At 39.0% G+C, this 21,972-nt stretch overlaps 1 protein-coding gene across 4 annotated transcripts in view; it reads left to right on the forward strand.

Moving 5' to 3' along the window:
- The first annotated feature begins 2,050 nt into the window (after nt 1-2,050).
- SNTG1 (syntrophin gamma 1) overlaps nt 2,051-21,972 on the forward strand; it is an 813,219-nt gene continuing 793,297 nt past the window's right edge. For 2 of the 4 annotated variants that reach the window (XM_038579273.1, XM_038579274.1), the window contains exons 1-2: nt 2,053-2,320; nt 2,726-3,510. The gene's annotated coding sequence lies outside the window, so the exon portion shown is untranslated. Of the gene's footprint in view, nt 2,321-2,725; nt 3,511-21,972 lie in introns of all 4 variants that reach the window. The other 2 variants (XR_005380942.1, XM_038579275.1) reach the window with 2 other exon arrangements.

The following is a 21,972-nucleotide window of genomic DNA, read 5'->3' on the forward strand; positions in this document are numbered from 1 at the left end:
GCTTTTACATGTCTGGAGAAAATAATTCAAACAATGAATCAACTGGAATAAGCGAGAATTAAGTACTGCGGGGAGATGCCTCTTCGCTGGCAGGGGAGGGTGGCACCTGAGGAGTTAGCTCTGACACAACAAAGCTGATTTTCGTCTTATGACAAAAAAACAGCACTTTCTGAAACTTCCTTGTACGGATGGCACATACTCGTTTGTGCGGACAAAAGAAGCAGGTGTTCCTCTACATTTGTTTAAGGAAAAGGAACATTTCATCTACCACAATCCTGAGAAATCCGCCTACTTTCACACGGATGGTAAAGCAAAACACGCCCTTCCCAATTAGCCTCAAGTAGCAAACATTCCGCGTGGGTTTGTGTATGTGAGACCGAAAAGCTACATCGGGCACGGCTGCAGACACCCGCACCTTTCCCCGGCCTGTGGGAGTAAGTTGGCCCCGGGCTGCTTCCCGCCGCGCGTCTCCTCCCCGCGCAGCTGCACACAGGGTCGGCGGCCTGCAGTCGCCCAGCCGCGGCCACCGCCGCCCGCCGCGGGAGCCCCAGCCCCGGCCCGAGCCCGAGCCCCAGCCCCAGCCCCAGCCCCAGCCCCAGCCCGAGCTCCAGCCCCAGCCCCGGCCCCAGCCCCAGCCCCAGCCCCAGCCCCAGCCCGAGCTCCAGCCCCAGCCCCGGCCCCAGCCCCAGCCCGAGCTCCAGCCCCAGCCCCAGCCCCAGCCCCAGCCCCAGCCCCAGCCCCGGCCCGAGCCCCGGCCCGAGCCCCAGCCCCAGCCCCAGCCCTAGCCCGAGCCAGCCTGAGCCCCAGCCCCAACCCGAACCCCAGCCCGAGCCCCAGCCCCAGCCCCAGCCCCGGCCCGAGCTCCAGCGCGAGCCCCAGCCCGAGCCCCAGCCCCAGCCCCAGCCCCAGCCCGAGCCCCGGCCCCAGCCCCGGCCCCAGCCCCAGCTCGAGCCCAGGCCCCAGCCCCAGCCCCAGCCCCGGCCCCAGCCCCAGCCTCAGCCCGAGCCCCAGCCCCAGCCCGAGCCCCGGCCCCAGCCCCAGCCCCGGCCCCAGCCCCAGCTCGAGCCCAGGCCCCGGCCCCAGCCCCAGCCCCAGCCCCAGCCCCAGCCCCAGCCCGAGCCCCGGCCCGAGCCCCAGCCCGAGTAGCCCCGGGGAAGGACGGTAGCGCTGCGCAGCCAAACAGTGCAAGTCCAACGAAACCACGGACTTTTCGTGTGAATAAACAGCCTGTCAGTCTGCTTTTCATTCCCAAGTGGTCCCCGATCCAACGCGTTTCCGCTCCCGAGGAACAACTCGGGGTCCTCCGCCGCTGCTGGGGCCTCCCGCGCCCGCCGCCCGCAGGGCCTAGGAGAGCGCGTCGGCTCGGCCGGCGAGGACCGCTGCAGACCCACCAGCTAATCCGAAATGCAAGCGCAGGAGGAAGACGCAGCGGTTACGACTTCCCGGGTGCTGCCAGAATCGGAGCAAAAGGGTTCAAGGAAGGGAGGCCGGGGACGGGCGACAGCCCCTCTCCCACCTCCCTAGAGAATATAGTGTTTCGCTCCGCCCCCCCCCCCCCCCCCCCCCCAGTAATTCTTCCCCTAATTTCCTCCCAAGTCTACCAACAGCCTCCTGGCGCTGAAATCTTCACTGCATTAAGGCCAGAGCCTGAAGGGGGGGGGGGGGGGGGGGCTGTGTTGCACTACATCCTCCCTCTTCCAGGGTCCCCGTGGATGAGATTTGGATCAGTTTTCCAACAGTTTCAACGTTCTGTATTCAGTCCCCCAGCCCACAGCACTCGCATCTGCACGCGGTGCTCAGTGCGGGTGGCGAAGCCCCCGGTGACCGCCCCGGGGACCACCCACGCAGACCCTTCCTTATGCTTGTCATCAGCCGGTTGTTAACAGCGGGTAGAACGGGCAGGGGCGGGGGCACTGTGCAGAGCGAGAGCGGAGGGCCTGGAAGGCCTGGGGACGCCGGACCAGAGAGGCTGGGGGGCGGCGGGGGCGGCGGAGGGGAAATGCGCTGAAAACCCAGGCAACAGCCCGGCGGGGTGGGCATTGTTCCGGCCCGAAAGGGCGGAGATGGTCGAGCCCGCCCGCTGACTTTGTGCATCTCTTACTCTATCCTTTGTGGAATCAGCCTCTTCCCGCTCCCCTGCCGGAGCCCGGGCCGTGGGCGGCTCTCGAGCACTGCCCTGGGAATGCAACCCCCGCGGCTCGCGACTCGCCACCCGGTTTCTCCAGGCTGCGGGAGCACTGACGCTCGCGCGCGCCGCGTCCGGCTGATCCTCTTAGCTGCTCTGCAACGATTCCGAGCCAGTTCAGCAGCGTTTTAGAAGGTAGCAAAGACGAGATGCTTTTTCTTTCCTTTTTCTTTTTCTTCCCCCCTACCCCCCGCCCCGTCCTCTCGTTTTATTTATTTATTTTAAACTAACCCGTCATTTCTTCTTGGAGGGTCCAAGAAGAGCCCACGACCTCTTTACTGTGTCTAACCCAGGGATTTCAAACGGGGCTTTTCAGAATTTAAGTGTGGTCGCCCTAATTGGTAATCAAGATTGTGGAGTCGTTCAAAATAACCCTTTCCATTTTCTGTAATTAGAGACCAAAAGAAACTCTGGATTTTCCACGATACATCATCTATATTTATTCATATTCTCTCTCTTCCCCCTCCCTTCCTCCCCCCCCCTCCTCATGCGCGTGTATGCGCGCGCTGGTGCGTGCGTTTCCTTTTATTTCTACATTAGGAAACTCGTTCAGGGATGAACTGAACTGAAAAGTGAGGAGAGGCTCAAATCTGATCTCTAACGGATTCCTTCCTCTAATGTCAGATAATGCCCGGAAACGTTGCCACCAAATAAGTAGGAGAGCATTATTTTTGAAAAGCAGTTAACCCCTACCAAAATATAAAACGCCAGAGGAAAGAAGGTGAGACTGGAAGACAAGGAAGCCCTTTGCGGTCGCTGGTGGAGGAAGCGCGACTCTGGGGACCGGCTGGGTTCCAGTCCGTGTGCTTCAGCACCGGAGGGGATGGACAGCGTCTCCGGCCTGGGCTGCTGCCGCCCGGACACAGCGGAGCTGCCGTCGCCGCCACTGCCGTCGCCGCGGGCATCTGGGCTCCCTGCTCTTCGCAGCTAGAAGGAGGTGCCGCCTGACACCCCTTGCCCCCCCCTCCTTCCTTGATAGACGAAAACCCTCTTTATCCACCTGCTATAGCTACCATACAGGGCTCTGAGGAGTCCTCTTGTTCCACAGATTAAACTCTGAGCAACAACTTCAAGAATAATTCTCCGTAGGGTGTTGGGAGGAATGCAAGCTGGAGAGTGAAGTTGAAGTTCTTAGAGGCTCCGAAAAACCATGGGCTCTGCAGAAGGGGTTGAAATACTCAAAGGCCCACACTTCATGAAATAAACAGAATGCTCACCAGAGGGTTGCAACTATTTTGTAAATAGCCTTGTGAGAAGAGATTTCAGATCTACTCACATCCCCACGTTAGAGAAACTGAACGACTTCTAATTCCTTTACTTGGCTGGTAAGTGATAATACTATTACTTCTATTTATTTACAACTCTAATGACTTTTTAAATAAAGGTTTTAGCAGAAAGATTGCAATGAGTATGATCTTGCCTTGTGGATTAAGGAGTAAATAATTTTATTTTTAAATGATTGTTCCTGCAGCATGATCTTAGGAAACCTCTTGTCTCATAAAATAGGATATTTTACTTCTCTGAAGCCTCTTATGTGACAAGGATATTAAAAATAATGTGTATTACCTTATATGATTATAGTAAACTCTTGGTTGGGTATTTTACTTACTGATGATCTGATATCTTTTTTTGAATTTGTATGTGTCTTTTTTTTTCAAAACTAGTATAATCTGGCATTTTGTAAAAGGGTTTTTTTTTTTCTTATACATGCACTTTAAAGTGATCTTGTCTGTGTTATGTAGTATTCAAGACCCAAAGTTACAAGTAGAGATGGTTTAGCAACCTTTTTTATTATATTTTATATGATTATAATTTGCCAAATCATGTATAAGAACAAACACATGCATACATACACGCTTGATCCTTCTCTCTTCCCCAGACCCTGAGTATACTTACACCTGTAGAATCTTACCTAAAGAAATACACACATGTTTACTTAGCCATAGTCTTTCCAGCCTTTTAAATCTTAAGACTGCTTATTCAAACCAGATCTGCCAGAAGGGAGAAAATGAGAAGCTTTAGAGTCCCTTTTTAGGAGAGCTGGCTTTTGATATCATTCTGACTTCTTCGTTCTACAAGATGCATTTGTTAATGAAATCCAAAAAGCGATAGGCCAATAGGTCCTTGACAAACCATAAACTTTAAAGTGTTAATTAAATCTGTCTTCTGTTGATTCTTACTTCTAGAGTCTTCCCCTGGAGCTTTCAAGTACAATCTTTCACAGTGACCTTGATAAGCATTCTGCTTTAATAAAAAGGGTTCATGGGTAAAGGCAGTTACACAAATTTATAGCGTATGCCTGACATCTCACTAAGAGGTTGATCAATTCCAATGAGAACATTCAATTCAGTGGAAAGTGTTGACTTGGAAGTATGGACTTCTACAGTCATGTAAATATTGGGGATGCTATATGCATGCCTAACACTGTGGAAATAGTTTGTCCCTTTAAAAAATTATAGTTCTTTAGGTTTCCCTTTTAATTTCATAGTTCATATATAACTGATATAAAATGCCTCTAATACATATCCATACCTACACTCCTCAGTTTCAACACAGAAATCAACTGAGGCAGTTAAGATGGTATTTATTGTTTTCCATTGGCTCAGAGTGGCAGTAACCTTCTGAGGAAAAATCATTCTTAGCTGTCACTTACTGCTTACCATGAACCCGCCTGCTTGGGAGAAAGGGATCAGAGGCATCTATGTCATTGAGCTCCTTGAGGGCTATTTTGTCCTATATAGGTCAGAAATGATAATCTGAGAAAGAGAAAATGTATCATTGGTGTGGATTCCTTCCCAAGAGACCTAAAATGTGCTTCTAACACAACCTGATTTTTTTTTCCAATCTGAGAGATGTGGAAGTGAAATTACTACATGGAATGATTAATCATGTTTTAAGAGAATCGCAACATATTGTTCGATTTTTATTGTGGTTTTCAAATAACTGACATAGAGACTCCCCTGGTTGGCAGAGCATAAAAAGAAAGCAGAGAATGTATTTCAGGAAGCATGGCTGTTGGTTTGTGGCCGCAATACCTTCTTAGTGGTAGAGGGGGCAGGCTTGTCCTATATGTGGCTGAACTGCACAAAATAAAAGTTACCTTTGCCTAATTCCTCTGGAGATTTAGTCAAAGAAATAAATAACTCAAATTCACCCATCTAAGCTCAGGCAATGTGCATGGGAGCTTATATCAATCCGTATTCTTGGGGAAATGTCATTACAGTGAGATAGACTTTTGCAGACCAATTTAATGCCTACCTACATGCTAATATCTAACTGTCCTCTACTCAAAAAAAAAAAAAAAGTTGTTGAGCTAATAAATCAAACCTTCTTTTGTACAGAGTCACCTGTCTTTAAACAGAAATCAATAGTTTATTTCAGGATATCCATATTTTATTAAAGTAAGCTGTTTTGATAGTTATTTTGGTCTGTAACAGAAAAAAAGATGCATGCGGTTTGGCCAGTACCAGACAGAATAATTCAACATCCTGTCTCCTTGGGGATAAAAGGGGGTTGGTAGGGATAAGTATTGTTGGCTGTTGCTTAGATTTAAGATTCAAAAGATAAAAGTGAAATAAGACTGCATAATCACAAAAATGTAAAGTGTATTTAGGACAGAAGATAATTCACAGTGAGCCCTGGAATCTGTTTAATTGCTCTCCTTCTCTTAATAAGAAATAGTTGAGAGTCAGACAAGGAGTTCTGCCCTCAATCTTTAAATTATGAATTACTCTAAAACTACTTCTTGGTAAACTTTTTCTGTAGGCCATCTAAATATTAACTTGCTATCCTAATGCAATTACTGATACCATGATATCATATTGGATTTAAATATCCTTAGTTTGCCTTTGGAATTGTTGCCTGAGTGTGAAACAAGTTATATACATATTTATCAAAACACATTAGAAGTATGAGATGATTATTATTGGAACTTAAGAAGGCCCCTGGTAATTGATTTTTATTTTTGTACTACTTAAAAGATATAAATTCCAGGCAAGCAGCCACTTATTCATCCAATTCTAACAAGCATGGCAAAAGCCACTCGTGAAGAAAAGCATATTGTAAGTCATAAATTATTTATATAGTCATCTCCACCTCTCCAGGACCCTGTACAGTGAGTCATAGAATAGCACTTAAATAGAAAGAGATCTCTTATTTAGTATATTCTTTCTGTTTGGCTTAGCAGAATGAGTTTTACATGGCATGTGTTGAAAGAACAAACACACTGCAGTATAAAATATGTTATGCATCATGATGTAGCAGAGCAAACACTGTTTAACAGTTAAAAGATCAAGATTCTTGAACTGCTTGTCATTAGATCTTGGACAAGTCATTCAACCCACTAAAACTTAATTTTTCTTCCCTAAAAGAGGATATTTCACCTACCAGTTAAGGCAAAATGCTTTATGTATGACTGACACCTAAATATCTGTGGAATGAATGAATGGATGTCTACTCTATGAAAGGTTGGAAAGTATGATATGATGCTTTTGAGAGCATTTTGGAAATCTGAGTACGGTATCTTTGAATTATTATAAATAATCTCTGATAGCATTAATTCCTTCAATCATTGAAAAATCCCCTGCTGATTACTGTACGGTGGGTATGTCCTTTATATTTAAGAACTAAAGAATATTTCCCTGTTAACTCAGCATCAATTTTCATGTATTTTTTAATTGAATCGATAATAGAATGCAGGTAGGACTGGTTTAAAAATATTTATTACTCAAAATTGACACCATGTTTTACACTAAATAGTCAAGCCAAGGTCAGCATGACTTGAGTTCACTTTAATTACTTTGATTTTGACCATAAATGGATCAGTCACTGCCTTTGTGTCATCATTTTCTGGTCTGTAAAGGAAGAATGGTATTATTACCATTGAGTTACATTATGTCAATAAGGAAACTCATAGAATTAAATGGACTTTAAAACTGAAAATATAACAGTACATATTGAAAGCATTAGATTTGTTTTAGGGCAAGTGAGGATGGAGAGAAGTGTAGACAACATGGACTAATCCATGGAATTGTCCTGAAAATGCTGTGAAGATTAGTCCAAAGCTTAGATTCTGTTCATGGACGTCTTCAGGAAATCTCAGTTAAGCAACATTTCATTGCTTGTTTTCTTTCTTAGAGTTTTAAAAGTGACTATGATTTTTAAATGCAATTTTTGAATATGTGGTCTTTACAGATTTCTGTAGTATCACTAAAAATATTATGATAGAATGTTTAAGAAATCTAGATTGTTGTGATGAAAATTATGAAATAACCTAATTAGTGATAGACGTTAAAGATTTTTTTTTGGTCTTATTTTTTATCACTTGCCAAAAGGGAAAAAGGAAATAAACAACAAAGAAAGAAAAATGGGCAAAGAACAGGTAATGAATGATCATAAAAATAATCTCATGTGACCAAGAACTTTATCTTTGAATTATCACTGTGAAGCTTATTGAACATATTCTATACAAAATGTCAGAAAATCATTTAGATTTTCATAAATTTAGTCTTCAAATTATCAACAAACTAAAGTAATAGTATTTTCTTAAAAGAATCATCAAATCAATGCATTAGAATAGTAGCTAATTCTTTATCACTTCATCACATTTAATGCACATACCTGCATAAATTCTAAAATTAAAATTTATAGTTAGTTATAACTACATTTCTGTTTATCAAATACATTAGCAGTTACTCAACATTTCAAAGAGCTGAAGATTTAATTTTTTTTAAAGGAATAAATGCTTACTTGATAAACTGACTAAATAAATTCATAGATAGTAGGAATCTTTTAGAAATGATACCAGAATTTTAACAATAATGTTATTCATATAAGACAATTGAAAAAAATAATGCATTCTCTTTAAATCTTCTCAGTGGACCCATGGTAAGAAATAAGTTAGCATCTGAGATTAAGAAATTTAATAATGTTGATAAGAAAAAAAGTGTAAATTACATGGTTAAAAATACACTGAGTACATGGGAAGGCTAAAATATGGTTTTCTCATCAACTGATTACGTGATCTTAGTTAAATCACTTTATCTTAACTTAATAGATGATCTATTTTCTTGATTCTCTTGGGAAATCATTATCATGTCTATTAGAAAACAAACCCAGGAAAACCTACTTCTGCTTCCCTCTGATCGTTTTTCTCGAAAACATTCCTATACTCTTATGGTGGAAAGTGCGTGACATTTGGGGTCAGTTGAATCTTGGTATAGAATCTCATTAGCTGTACAAACTTGAGCAAAGGATGTAAACTCTGAGTCTCTTCATTTTCATATGTAAAACAAAGAAAACTTCCATCTTAAATGTGGTTGGGAATGGGTTATGTAACAGGGCATAGAGAATGGCTTGTGCACTGCCTCTACCCAGAAGGAGATTGGTCAGGTTGGTATTTGTTATTACTTAGCCTGTAAGGTCAATCTGCATCTGATGTCTCTCACTATAGCCCAATTTTCTCTTATTATTTCTCCAAAATAAATTTCCCATTTTGTCTTTCAAAGTGTAGTATGCTCATCGCTACCTAGTTCTTTACTTCATACTCTGTCCTAGACCGTTTCTTTTTCTGTTTATTTATCCAAGCCTACATTTATTTGCATAGATTGTAAAATAAAATGCCTACTGGGCTTAGGCATGTAAGCTAATGAGTGTGGCTGGCCAGTACAGCCTGCAGCAAACTACCGAAAGTAAGCCCCCCAAGAGGTTCCGGACTCTCAGCAATCCTCAATAAAATCAAGATCTGGGAACTGAAAGCAGAGTTTGTGTGAAATCTCAATTTCAACTAATTTAACTTTTAAGGTTTTTAAATAGAACAAATGTGCTATATGCTGGACTCTGTTCACAGGATGCCTTTGGTTTTGTGGCATCCAGAACCATTATTTTTCTGCTTTCAGTGGCATCCGTTAAAGCTGACATTCTTAGAGTCATTTACTAGTCCTGTTTTTATCTAAAAATAGGAGAATGAACCATGACTTGGCAAAAACCCTCATCTTAATACCTTTTAGAAGTTTACAAGAAATAAATATCAAATAATGTTAAGTGGCTGAGGTGAAGTAGATACACTCCATTTCTTTTATGGTCAAAAATATTGTGGGGGAAAAATAGTCCATAGAATAAACAGGAATGATGATAGATCAGCAATATTTCATAACGTATTTATTCCAACATCTTTTCTCACCACCATCTTTCTTTCCTCTTATACATGTGACAGCAGCAATAACCCAGATGTTAACCTTGACTAAACTGTTACGTTCAGAAAAAGAAAGATAATAAATTACTGACTACTATCTGTTAAGTATATAACAGTTCCTCTATCCCCAAATAAAAAATTTGGTGCATTCTTCAGGTAAATGGGAACTATATTATTGGATAGAAAGAACAGCAACTGTCCACTGTAATATTATTAGACAATCTATCAAAGATTTCTAAGTCATTTAATGTATCTAATGCTGACAGAATGCTCAGCAAAAGTAGGCTCCTAAGCTTATTGTTTCTCTAAAAGCTTGCTTTTCTAAGAAAACATTTTTGGATGAAATGTACACAATGTGACCTTCAATGTAATTACTGCACCAAAGCTTTGTGAGTGTCCTTTTTACTTTATCACTCAAAGATGTATAATATCAAAAGGACGTAAAAACAGAATAAGGAAAAGAGACCAGTGTAGATAATAGTACTTCTTTCTTCTTGGAGAGTGTTTTTTTTTTTCCCAACATTTTAAAGTAATATACCCTCATTTATCATCCGGCTAGCTTGCTCCAGTTTCACTAGACTATTTATCTTTTTTTCCTCTGGTCCAGTTTTAATATTGAAGAAGTAACATTTCCAAAAGCAGATTAATTGCCTAAATATTGCACCATGTATTATAGATAATATGACCTACAAGTGATGTGATAGGGCACATTTAGAGTTAAGGTAAATAAGAGTAGGGTAGTTCACCTAATTCATTAAATTCATAAATAGGCCTTTTTTTTTTTTCCTTCTCTGTGGGCTCATTATTTTCTCTACTTGTAAATCCTTTATGTCACTTACCTGTTATCCAGCTAAGCAATTTATTTTTATCTTCCATTTTGTGTTTTCTTTTTGTGGCAGTAAATTTCTGGAAAGCCCCTTGAAATTGGAGTGAGAGTATTTCACTGTTGTATGGAGTCTTCATTAACATAATAAATATGTTCCGGGAATATTTGCCTCTCCTTTAATTTCTATTCATGCTATGATTCTCTGGCACTTTGTATGATATTGACAGTTTTTAAAAAGTCCCCTTTAGGGAATCTTACGGATTTTCATGACAGATCTGTAAGGCTGTCATTCTTATTTTTCAAATGAGACAGTTGTGGTCTAAGAAAGTTAAATGACTCTCGAGATTAAATCAAAACTACAATTTGGTCAATATTTCATAATTTTCCACATGCTATATGTGATTTGAGAAGAAAACTGCCATCTATTACATGGGTATCTCACCTAATACATGCTTCACTTGCTTCAGCAACCGTATTTTACTGACATTTTAGTAAGTTATGGAAGAGTTTAGATTCTTAAGGATCCTCAGGGGCTCCCATATTATCCTGACCCTCATCTTATACAGATAGGGAGGTTTGTGGACAACATGATGACATGTTAAAGTCATATTTTAGAAGCATCAGGGAGTCAAGAAGGACCAGGGGTTGGTTCTGTTGCATTAATTCACATTGGACGTGATGGGAACTTGACCTAAGGGGATGAAGGTTAAAAATTAGTCAATCAAAACTGGATAATTAGATGAGAGTGATACCACTAACAAACAAAAGAAGAATCAAGAAGAGGAGTCTGAATGAGATAATGCATTTGATACATGCTAGGTAAATGCTAAGTTATATATAAATGTAAAATGCTGTTCTTTGGAAGGAACCATGTCACATCTGACTTAGGACATGTCAAATGAGTGGTGAAAAGGTGTCATAGCCAAATGGCAGGTGGAGGAGCCATTAGTTTCAGAAAAAGGGTAAAACCTGACATACCCAACTCAGTCATTGCAATAAAGATTATTGCTGAAGCCATGATAATGTATTAACTATTTGACAGAATGAAGGGAAAACATGTTTATGAGCATAAACATTCATATTGGAAATGAAAATGTAATAGGAGAGAGGATTATAAAAAAGTACTTAGTAAACGTTAAGGGAAAATATGTAGAATTTCAAGAAAAAAAAATAGATGGTTAACACTGTTGGTACTCTGTGGAAGTGCACAGGATTGCCCTTGAGTAAGGATTCAAGTTCCTTTGGGTTCACCCAAAAGTAGATCATTGGGGATCATAGAGAGAATGGTTTTTGAAAAATGATTCAGATAATCCTTTAGATTGTGAGGTCCTAGGGATCAAACCAAGGGCAAGGCAATGTTAAGATCGTATTTATTGGGATCCCTGGGTGGCGCAGCGGTTTGGCGCCTGCCTTTGGCCCAGGGCGCGATCCTGGAGACCTGGGATCGAATCCCACGTCGGGCTCCCGGTGCATGGAGCCTGCTTCTCCCTCTGCCTGTGTCTCTGCCTCTCTCTCTCTCTCTCTCTGTGACTATCATAAATAAATAAAAAAATTTAAAAAAAAAGATCGTATTTATTATTAGAATGTGGTAGGAAGCAATATAGTTACTTTTTCACTGCCAGTTCACAGACCACATTCCTGGGAAAGTGAATACTTTGTTGCATTACATCAATTTTGCCTGTGGTTATGGAGGTCTGGTGAGAGAAAATATGGTTTATCATAAATCTATAAGAGATACACATAAAATTAAGAAAGAGATCTGCTTAAGTTCTTACTTCCCATTACTTAAATATTTTATTTATTTATTTATTTATTTATTTATTTATTTATTTATTTTAATTTTTCATTTATTTATGATAGTCACAGAGAGAGAGAGAGAGAGAGAGAGAGACACAGGCAGAGGGAGAAGCAGGCTCCATGCACCGGGAGCCCGATGTGGGATTCCATCCCGGGTCTCCAGGATAGCGCCCTGGGCCAAAGGCAGGCGCCAAACCGCTGCGCCACCCAGGGATCCCCAAATATTTGTTTTAAATGATCACATAAAGTATTCAATAATTACTCTTTTAGGGATCCCTGGGTGGCGCAGTGGTTTGGCGCCTGCCTTTGGCCCGGGGCGCGATCCTGGAGACCCGGGATCGAATCCCACATCGGGCTCCCAGCATGGAGCCTGCTTCTCCCTCTGCCTGTGTCTCTGCCTCTCTCTTTGTGACTATCATGAATAAATAAATAAAATCTTTAAAAAAAAAAATAATTACTCTTTTGCTTTAGTTACTGGAAAATTAACTTTTCTCTATTAGTAATATGTAACATGGTTTTGACTTTACTTGAAAGGTTGAAATTCATCTCTAAGAGTAATGTCTTTCTTTACTATATCCTCCTTTGTGTTCTTATCTATATTATTAGTTCTTTCTGCTTTAGATATGCAAAATCTCCATATTTTTCAAAAATAAATTTCTGAGGATGAAAATGGATATAAGGGATTTTCAGACCAATCTAAATCTCTTCTACAGTTTTTATTTCTCATTGAGTTGAATGACTTAGAAAATCACAGTATTGCCAATTCCATACGAATAGCTGGAATTTCCAAATAAAAACTTTACTCTTGTCTATATTCAAATTCCTTTCGCATATCACTCAAATTCCTCAGACAATTGCCTGGCTTTATCTTGGTACAAAAGGAGTAAAAATTATCTACTTTTTGGAGGCCAGTTAAGTTTTCTAAACTACTAGTATGCCATTTAGCAAATGCATTAAATGCACTAAAAGGCTCTCTAGTAACCCTAAAGGAGTTAATGTGCCATCAAACAGTGGGTGATTTATTCCCTGATCTCTGATGGAATCAGATGGTTTAGAGTGTCAGTGTGAGCTTTTGCTTTGAATTAGTGAGTCGCAGTTGAGTCAATGTGGGGCATTGAGGCAGTGAGTCTCAATGTGAGGCTAAGCTATAGAGGACAGAAGGTGTTTATCAACATGGAGGAAAGAGAAGGGGAGTAGAAAGTGCAGATAATTTTGTCAGATTATCTGAATGGAATTCCTATGCCATTACCTGTATATGATTAGCAATCCATGGGCACAAGGAATTATCTGGTTATATAGATTTATGTAATAGTTCTTTGTGAAGTAACCAACTCCTTTACTTTTAATTTAGTGATCATTGGCTTTCTTTGTCCTGGTCTTATTTGAGAAATGGAGTAATTTATTTCCTGCTAATTGTAAGTTTCCATGGCTTAAATGTAAATGAGCTTACTAAATACAACTCTTTGGTTATAATCTTTCTCATGTTTCTCCATAAATTTTCCAAAAGTTGTGGTGACTCATGTGTACTTTATTATTATGATCATTTTCTGTTACTATTGGTGTTCCATCTGGCATGTCAAACTGAAATTTTTTTTAGGATTTTTTTCCTTCTACCTAGGGATCATATTTAAAGTGATATATACATATATACTGCATACTATTTTACTGAATAGGTTAAAGGTGTTCCTATATTATTTTAGGGAATACTGTGAAAAAATTGAAGAATACTAAATATTTACCAGTGATTCTTATGGATAAATGAAATTGTTTTGAGAAATAAGCCATTCTAGTATATACAATGAAATTTTTGTGAAAATGAATTTCATAACATATCCAAACTTTAGTTCTCTGAGAAAATGTTTTATGTATATAAAAGCAGTAAAATCATTGAATTAATCATCAATTAAATGAAGCTTAGAAATCATTTACATTATTTTTACAAGCATGTAAAGCCCCCAATAGGCTATTTTCTCCAAGGGGATTAACAAAAAACCAAATGAAATACAGTCTCTTCCTTCAATGTGTAGTCACAGAATATTTGCATAAGAGCTTCACTTCAGTGTGTTTAGCTGAGCCAAATCACTGAACTTTTTCAGGTTTATTGAGGATACATGCACATTAAGAGATTGAATGCTAAGAGCAAGATGGTACTCAAATAGATAAAAGTTGTAAGTATCAATTGATACTATATTATAACTATTCTTTATGAGCATGGAAGTTGAGCAGTTGGAAAAAGGCCGATGCATGGCCAAAAAAAAAAAAAAAAAGTTTGGCAACTGATGAATTACTTAGCATTTCTTTTTGTAAAGAATAAAAGCTCCTTGGCTTCTAACAAAGAGTTTGTGAGCTGTATGGCAGTATTTTGAACAAGGAGATCATTTATAAATGCAGTCTTTATATTTAGGAAATGATTACGAGATGCAGCTGCAGTTTTTAATGACTTTTAATAAAGCACGTTATAAAGTGAATTAGCAATAAATGTTCAACAGATGATACTGAATCAAGACATTATAGAACATCATTAGATCTGTATATTGAATTGTTAAAGCAATGTATGAGTTCCTGTAATACCACTGGGGTTGTAAATTTCTGGGATATTTTGAAGGAATGTTCAAAGGCAGGTTAAAGTTTAATAAATAGGATTAGTATATCAACTAGCTCTGCTAAGAGAGTAAAACTTTAGTTGAATAACTGATTAAGTGAAAAATCTGAGAGTTTCTTAAATTTCTATAATATATGAAATTATAAAATAAGATTCAAATGTTAATACATGAAGAAATAATATTTCAACCATTTTAAATTCTTGAGTCTTTCATAAAGAAGGATGAATGTACTTTGTAGAAAGACATAGTCCATTAGAAATAATCTGCGTTCAACACTGGTTTTGCTGGCATTGCCAAAATTCTAAATTTCAATGTTTAGTGGTCAGAATACTGATGAAGCAAGCACAGCCCATAACTTAGCAGTTTCTGTTTGTACAATATTTGCAGACTACCTGCATAGACTACTATGCAGAATAATACAGTATAAATTTCCTTTTAAAGACGAAGCTTGGTTTCTGACTTGAAGAAGTTTAGAGTCTAAAGATATGAAGAATGGATATTCAGAATCACAAAGTCATTACAAGGTAGAACCTGAAATGTACCCACAGGTTATCAGGTTAGGAAACTGACATTCAGAGAATTTTTGAGATTTGTTGACAGGCTCAAACTAATTCATGCCTGAGTTGAAATGGAACCATAAATAATGGTTTAATCAATGATGATACTCCAGAACAGTAAAAGAAAATTAAATACTGTTTAATGCCCATCATAGATGCAGTATAATGCCTTTGAGATCCATCCAAATGGGTACATATGTCAGAAGTTTATCCTTTGAATTACTGAATAGTATTCCATATACATTGTACCAGTTTTTTGGCCCTTCTAGTGGTTGAAAGACATATTCAAACTTGGTACTACAATAAATAAAGAATGTTATGAACATTCACGTATATGTAGTTTGTTTTACAGTAAGGGTTAATCAGAATGTCTTATTAGAAGTACTCTGGATACTTATCAGAATATGTTAATAATACATATTCAGAAAGCAGGTAATAACATGGAGAAACAAAGGAATTTGAGCAACGAATACTGTTTTAAATTCTGGCTTTCCACTGATGGATGGTGAATTTATACCAGTTACCAGTGCTTTAAGAGCACTAGTTTTTGGAATGTAATAGATGTAAAGCAATAATATTTGTCTAAGAATTAATGCAAAAGTTTAAATAATTCAATAATGTTCCCAATTACTGATTTTCTAAAAAATATTTTTAACTTGATTTTATAATTTTTCACACATTCTATAACCAAAAAATAAGGCTATGAACAGTTAAGGTAAAAAAAACCTACACACAATGTATACAAATACAGATTATTTGCAATTTACATTATTTAGAAGTTCACAAATACATTTTCAAAAACTTGACCATATATTGTGCCAAATTTCAAGTGTTTAAAATTCTAAGAGTATAGTCCTTTAATCAATACCATTCAATTAAAAAAAGGAATTAATTAAAAAATGCTAGAATCTTTTCAACAAATGGTGCTGGAACAACTAGACATACACATGCAAAAAAATTAATCTAGACACAAAAATTTCACAGTCTTCTTAAGAATTAATTCAAAATGGATCATGGATCATGGACCTAAATGTAAAATGAAAAATGGTAAAAGACAACATAGGAGAAAATCTAGTTGATCTTAGGTATGGTGATGACTTTTATATACAATATCAAGACACAATCAGAGAAAGAATTGAATAATTGATAAGTTGGATTTCATTGGAACTAAAAATGTCTGCTCTGTGGCAGATTAAGATCAAGAGAATGAGATAACAAACCATAGATTGGGAGAAAATTATTTGTAAAAGACATATTTGATAGAGAAGTATTATCCAAAATATATGAAGAACTCTTAAAACTCAACAATAAAAGAATGAACAACCCAATTTAAAAAAAAGGGACAAAAGACCTAAACAGACAACTTACCAAAGAAGATATACAGATGACAAGAAAGCATATGAAAAGATGTTCAACATCATATGTAATTAAGGAATTACATTAAATAAGGAGATACCACTACATACCTATTAGAGTGGCCAAAATGCAAAACACAGCACCTAATGCTGGTGAGGACATGGATCAAAAGGAACTCTGATTCATTGCTGGTGGGAAAGCAAAATGGTACAACCTCTTTGGAAGACAATTTTGCAGTTTCTTCCAAATCTAAACATAATCTAACCATTCAATCCAGCAACCATGCTTTTTCGTATTACCCCATGAGTAGAAAACCTATACCCCCACAGAAACCTGCACATAGATATTTATAGCAGCTTTATTTATGATTGCCAAAGCTTGGAAGCAGTCTTGATGTATTTCAGTAGGTAGATGGATAAACTGTAGTACATACAGACAGAAGAATATTATTTCTAAAAAGAAATGAGCTGTCAGGTTATGAGAAGATCCAGTCTCTCTGTTGAGTTCCTGGTGCTTAGCTTACCACATTGTAAGTGATCAAAAATTTTGAAAAATTTCAATCCTACAAAAATGGTTGAAAGATTAGTATAGTACAGTAAGCACCGGTAGATCCTTCACTGAGACTATTTGTTAGTATCATTAACTCTCTTTATGATGTTCAGTGCTGTATTAAGTTATACATTATTTTTTAACTATCCCAAACTAGTCCTTATTTCTGTTTTTTAAATAGCGCTTCTTTAGATTTCCTAGAAACTTCTGTGTTCACTATTGCTTTTAAAACTTAGAGATAGGGCAGCTCGGGTGGCTCAGCGCTTTGGCGCTGCCTTCCGCCCGCCCGGGACGTGATCCTGGAGACCCGGAATCGAGTCCCGCCTCGGACTCCCTGCATGGAGCCTGCTTCTCTCTCTGTCTCTGTCTCTGTCTCTCTGTCTCTCTCTGTCTCTCTGTGTCCTCTCAGGAATAAATAAATAAAATCTTTAAATCAATCAATCAATAAAACATAGAGATATAATTTCCATAATATAACATCTAACCTTTTAGTATATATAACTCAGTGGTTTTCCGTATATTTACAAGGCTTCGCAACAATCACCATGATCTAATTTCAGAATATTTTCAGCACCCCAAAAGAAATTTGTATCAATTAACAGGTAATATCTTAGCTGTTTGTCTTGTTGTATGTGGGGGGGGGGGGGAGGGGGGTGTGAGGGGGTGTAGGTGGAGGGGAGTGATGGGGGGAGGGGGGATGTTGAGTTGGGGTGGGAGGTGAGGTTATGGAAGGGAGGGGCTTCTGTTGGATTTCTTTTCTTTTTTTCTTTTTTGCCTTTCCTTCATTTCTTTCTTTCTTTTCTTTTTTTCTTTTCTTTCTTTTTTTTCTTTTCTTTTCTTTTCTTTTTTTCTTTTCTTTTCTTTTCTTTTCTTCCCTTAGCATTTCCTAGTCTATTTTCTGTGTCTATCTTAGAATGGGTTTCTATCTTCTGGACATTTCATGTTAATGGAATCATAAAATCTGTGTGGCTTTTTCACCAAAATAATGTTGTCAAAGTTCATGCATGTTGTAGAATAAAGAATTCATTAATTTTCATATGTATATGATATTCTATTGTATAAATAACACCACATTTTATTCACCAGTTGATGGGCATTTTGGAATTTCCACTTTTCTGACTCTTTTGAATAGTCATTAGTATTAACAGTTATCTACAAATTTTATGTGAAAATATATTTTCAGTTCTCTTGGGTATATGCCTAGGAGGAAATTGCTTGGTCATATGATTAGCATTTTGGAAACTGCAAAACTGTTTTCCGAAGCAGCTGCACCAATTTTACATTCCCACCAACAATGTGTGAAGGTTCCAATTTCTCTATATCCTTACTGACACTTACCATGTTTGCCTTTTTGATTATAGCCATCCTAGTGGGAGTAAAGTGGTATTTCCTTGTTTTCATTTGCTTTTATCTAGTGATTAGTGATGTTGAGCATTGTTTCATGTGATTATTGGTTATCTATATATCTTGTTCAGAGGAATGTTTATACAAATGCTTTGCCTATTTTTTAAGTGGAGTGTTCGTCTTTTTGGTAATGGCTTGTAAGAGTTCTTTTTATATTCTAAATATTAGAACTTTATTAGATATATGATTTCAAAATATCTTCTACAATTAAACAGTTTTTTTAACTTTGTCAATAATGCCCTTTAAAGCACAAAAGATTTTAACTTTGATAAAATCCAGTTTATTTCATATTTTGTGATATTGTGACCATAAGTAAGGAAAGGAACCATGATATTTTGCCTAATCCAAGATAAGATTTTCATCTGTGTTTTCTTCCAAGATTTTTACAGTTTTAGCTATTACATTTAGGTATTTGACCCATTTTGAGTAAACTTTTGTATATGCTATGTTGCAGGAGCCAATTTCATTCTTTTGCATGTGTATACTCAGGTGCCCTAACACCATTTGTTGAAGAGACTACTTTTTGTCATTGAATTATCTTGGCACATTGTTGGAAATCAGTTGGCCACAGATGCAAGAGTTAATTTTTGGCACTTAATTTTTTTCATTGATCTAGATGTCTGTTCTCATCCCATTACCAGTGTTATCTGATACTTTTGTACTAAGTTTCAAAAGAAGTAGGTCAATCCATTCACTATTCCATCTTGCTTGATACCCACTCATTTATATGATGGTTACTTATTTGTAATTTCCTAAACTCAATTTTATAAGGTTTGAAAAAGATACTATTATACATTGTATTGTCTTTGCTTAGTTTAGAATTTATTTGGGAAAGAGAAGAGGCATAAGCATAAGAAAATAAATACTTAAAAATTATGTCCGAGATATTTACTTTTTTGGTGATTTAGTAAGCTCATAATAGAAATCAAATATGCTTCAACAGAGAAGTAAATGATACAATCTCTGAGACTAGTATCTGAGGCTGCCACTCACAACTTTAACCTAAATTTGACTTAATTATTCTTTAGTTCTTGTCATGGATGACTTAATTCAGCATGGATATCTTCTCTGATTGTGATCATCTTTCCTTGAAGAAAAAACACCTTTCCTTCTCATGGTGGTCTTTTCTAGTATACCTCTGTACCTTTATATAAATATAATAATACATGTTGTATATGTATATATATATAATATATTGCATTTGCATAATATAATGTAACATATAATAAGTTACAACATGTATTATATACCCTATATGTGTGTATGGTACTATGTGATGCATTCATTATATATTATATACATATGTATTTTATGTATAACATTAGATTGTAATTACATAGATGTAACATATACAAGTATAAAATATGCATATATAATGTTATATAAGATATATACTATAAAAAAGATATATACTATATAACATATATACATAACTGTATATTAGATATAAAATATGTTATATATAATATGCATGTATGTAGCATATCTAATAACATGCAACATATTATATATGTTGTATGTATACATATATAAAATGTGTAACTAAAATGTATAGTATGTTGTCACATTGTCATGTATATCTTTGAGAGAAAGCATGATGGAATGGTATTTGCAAACTAGGCAATTTATGGAGGTTTGAGCCACATTCCGCTTGAATATTAAATTACTGATTCAAGGAGGAAATGCTGTGATTGAAAAAGGAAAGATTACTGTTTGGGTGGGAGAGACCAAGGGTGAAACTATTCACTGGAGAACATTCCCCTGGAGGGTATATATATTATGATAGATTTTCTGCTAGAAAGTGAAATGAATGCAAAGGAAACCCAAAAATAGTTGTCAATGCTGTGATTATCTATAGTTCATATGACATTTCATAAAAAATATGGGTGCAAAAATATGTTTGTATATGCCTGTGAAACTATCCTTTTTGAACAGGTAAATAAGTTGATTTAAAATCTAATTTTCTAGGGAAATATGGATTACAGTATGAAATGCCTAATCAGCCACATAGTTCAAACAAGTTTATGCATGTGTGCAACAAATGGATCTTTGACGGGATTAGATAAGAAGCCTGGAGACGGAGGAGGGGCAAGACAGCGGAAGGGTAGGGTCCCCAAGTCACCTGTCCCCACCAAACTACCTAGATAACCTTCAAATCATCCTGAAAATCTACGAATTCGGCCTGAGATTTAAAGAGAGACCAGCTGGAATGCGACAGTGAGAAGAGTTCCCGCTTCTATCAAGGTAGGAAGACGGGGAAAAAAGAAATAAAGAAACAAAAGGCCTCCAAGGGGGAGGGGCCCCGCGAGGAGCCGGGCTGAGGCCCGGGCGAGTGTCCCCAGGACAAGAAAGCCCCGTCCCGGAGACGCAGGAGCTGCACCAACCTTCCCGGGCGGAAAGGGGCTCCCAGGGAGGTGGAGCAGGACCCCAGGAGGCGGGGATGCCCTGGGGCTCCCGGGGACACTAACAGACACCTGCGCCCCAGGAGAGTGCGCTGAGCTCCCTAAGGGCTGCAGAGCGCCCGGCGGGACCAGAGCAGCTCAGGGGGGCTCGGGGCCGGCTCCGCGGAGGGGGCTGCGGGGCGGGAGCAGCTCGGGGGGCTCGGGGGCGGCTCCGCGGAGGGGGCTGCAGGGCAGGAGCCCGAATCCTACGGCGCAGGCCCCGGAGCACAGGGCGCTGGGGACACAGCCCAGATCCGGCCTCCCCCGGGACAGGCAGAGGCTGAGAGGGGCCAGGACAGCAAGGACACTGCTGCCTGGAGCTGAGCAGCTCAGCGGCCCCGCCCCGGAGCCTCCAGGCCCTGCAGACGGAGAGCTCCGTGGTGACTGCGGGAGCTGACTCCAGGGCTGCAGAGCTGGCCCCGCCACTGCGGTTGTTCCTCCTGGGGCCTCACGGGGTGAACAACCCCCACTGAGCCCTGCACCAGGCAGGGGGCAGAACAGCTCCCCCAAGTGCTAACACCTGAGAATCAGCACAACAGGCCCCTCCCCCAGAAGACCAGCTAGATGGACAAGTTCCAGGGGAAGTCAAGGGACTTAAAGTACACAGAATCAGAAGATACTCCCCCGTGGGTTTTGTTTTTGTTTTGTTTTTGTTTTCTTTTTGGTTTCTGATTGCTTCCCCCACCCCCCCTTTTTTTTTTCACCTTTCTTTCTTTTTCTTCTCTTTTTTCCTTTTTTTCTTCCTTTTTTCTTTTTCTCTTTTCTTTCCTTCTCTCTCTCTCTTTTTCTCCTTTTCCCAATACAACTTGTTTTTGGCCACTCTGCACTGAGCAAAATGACTAGAAGGAAAACCTCACCTCAAAAGAAATAATCAGAAACAGTCCTCTCTCCCACAGAGTAACAAAATGTGGATAACAACTCAATGTCAGAAAACCAATTCAGAAGCACTATTACACAGCTACTGGTGGCTCTAGAAAAAAGCATAAAGGACTCAAGAGACTTCATGACTGCAGAATTTACATCTAATCAGGAAGAAATTAAAAATCAATTGAATGAGATGCA

Source organism: Canis lupus, chromosome 29 (genome assembly GCF_011100685.1).
Source record: "Canis lupus familiaris isolate Mischka breed German Shepherd chromosome 29, alternate assembly UU_Cfam_GSD_1.0, whole genome shotgun sequence".
NCBI classification, from domain to species: Eukaryota; Metazoa; Chordata; class Mammalia; order Carnivora; family Canidae; genus Canis; species Canis lupus.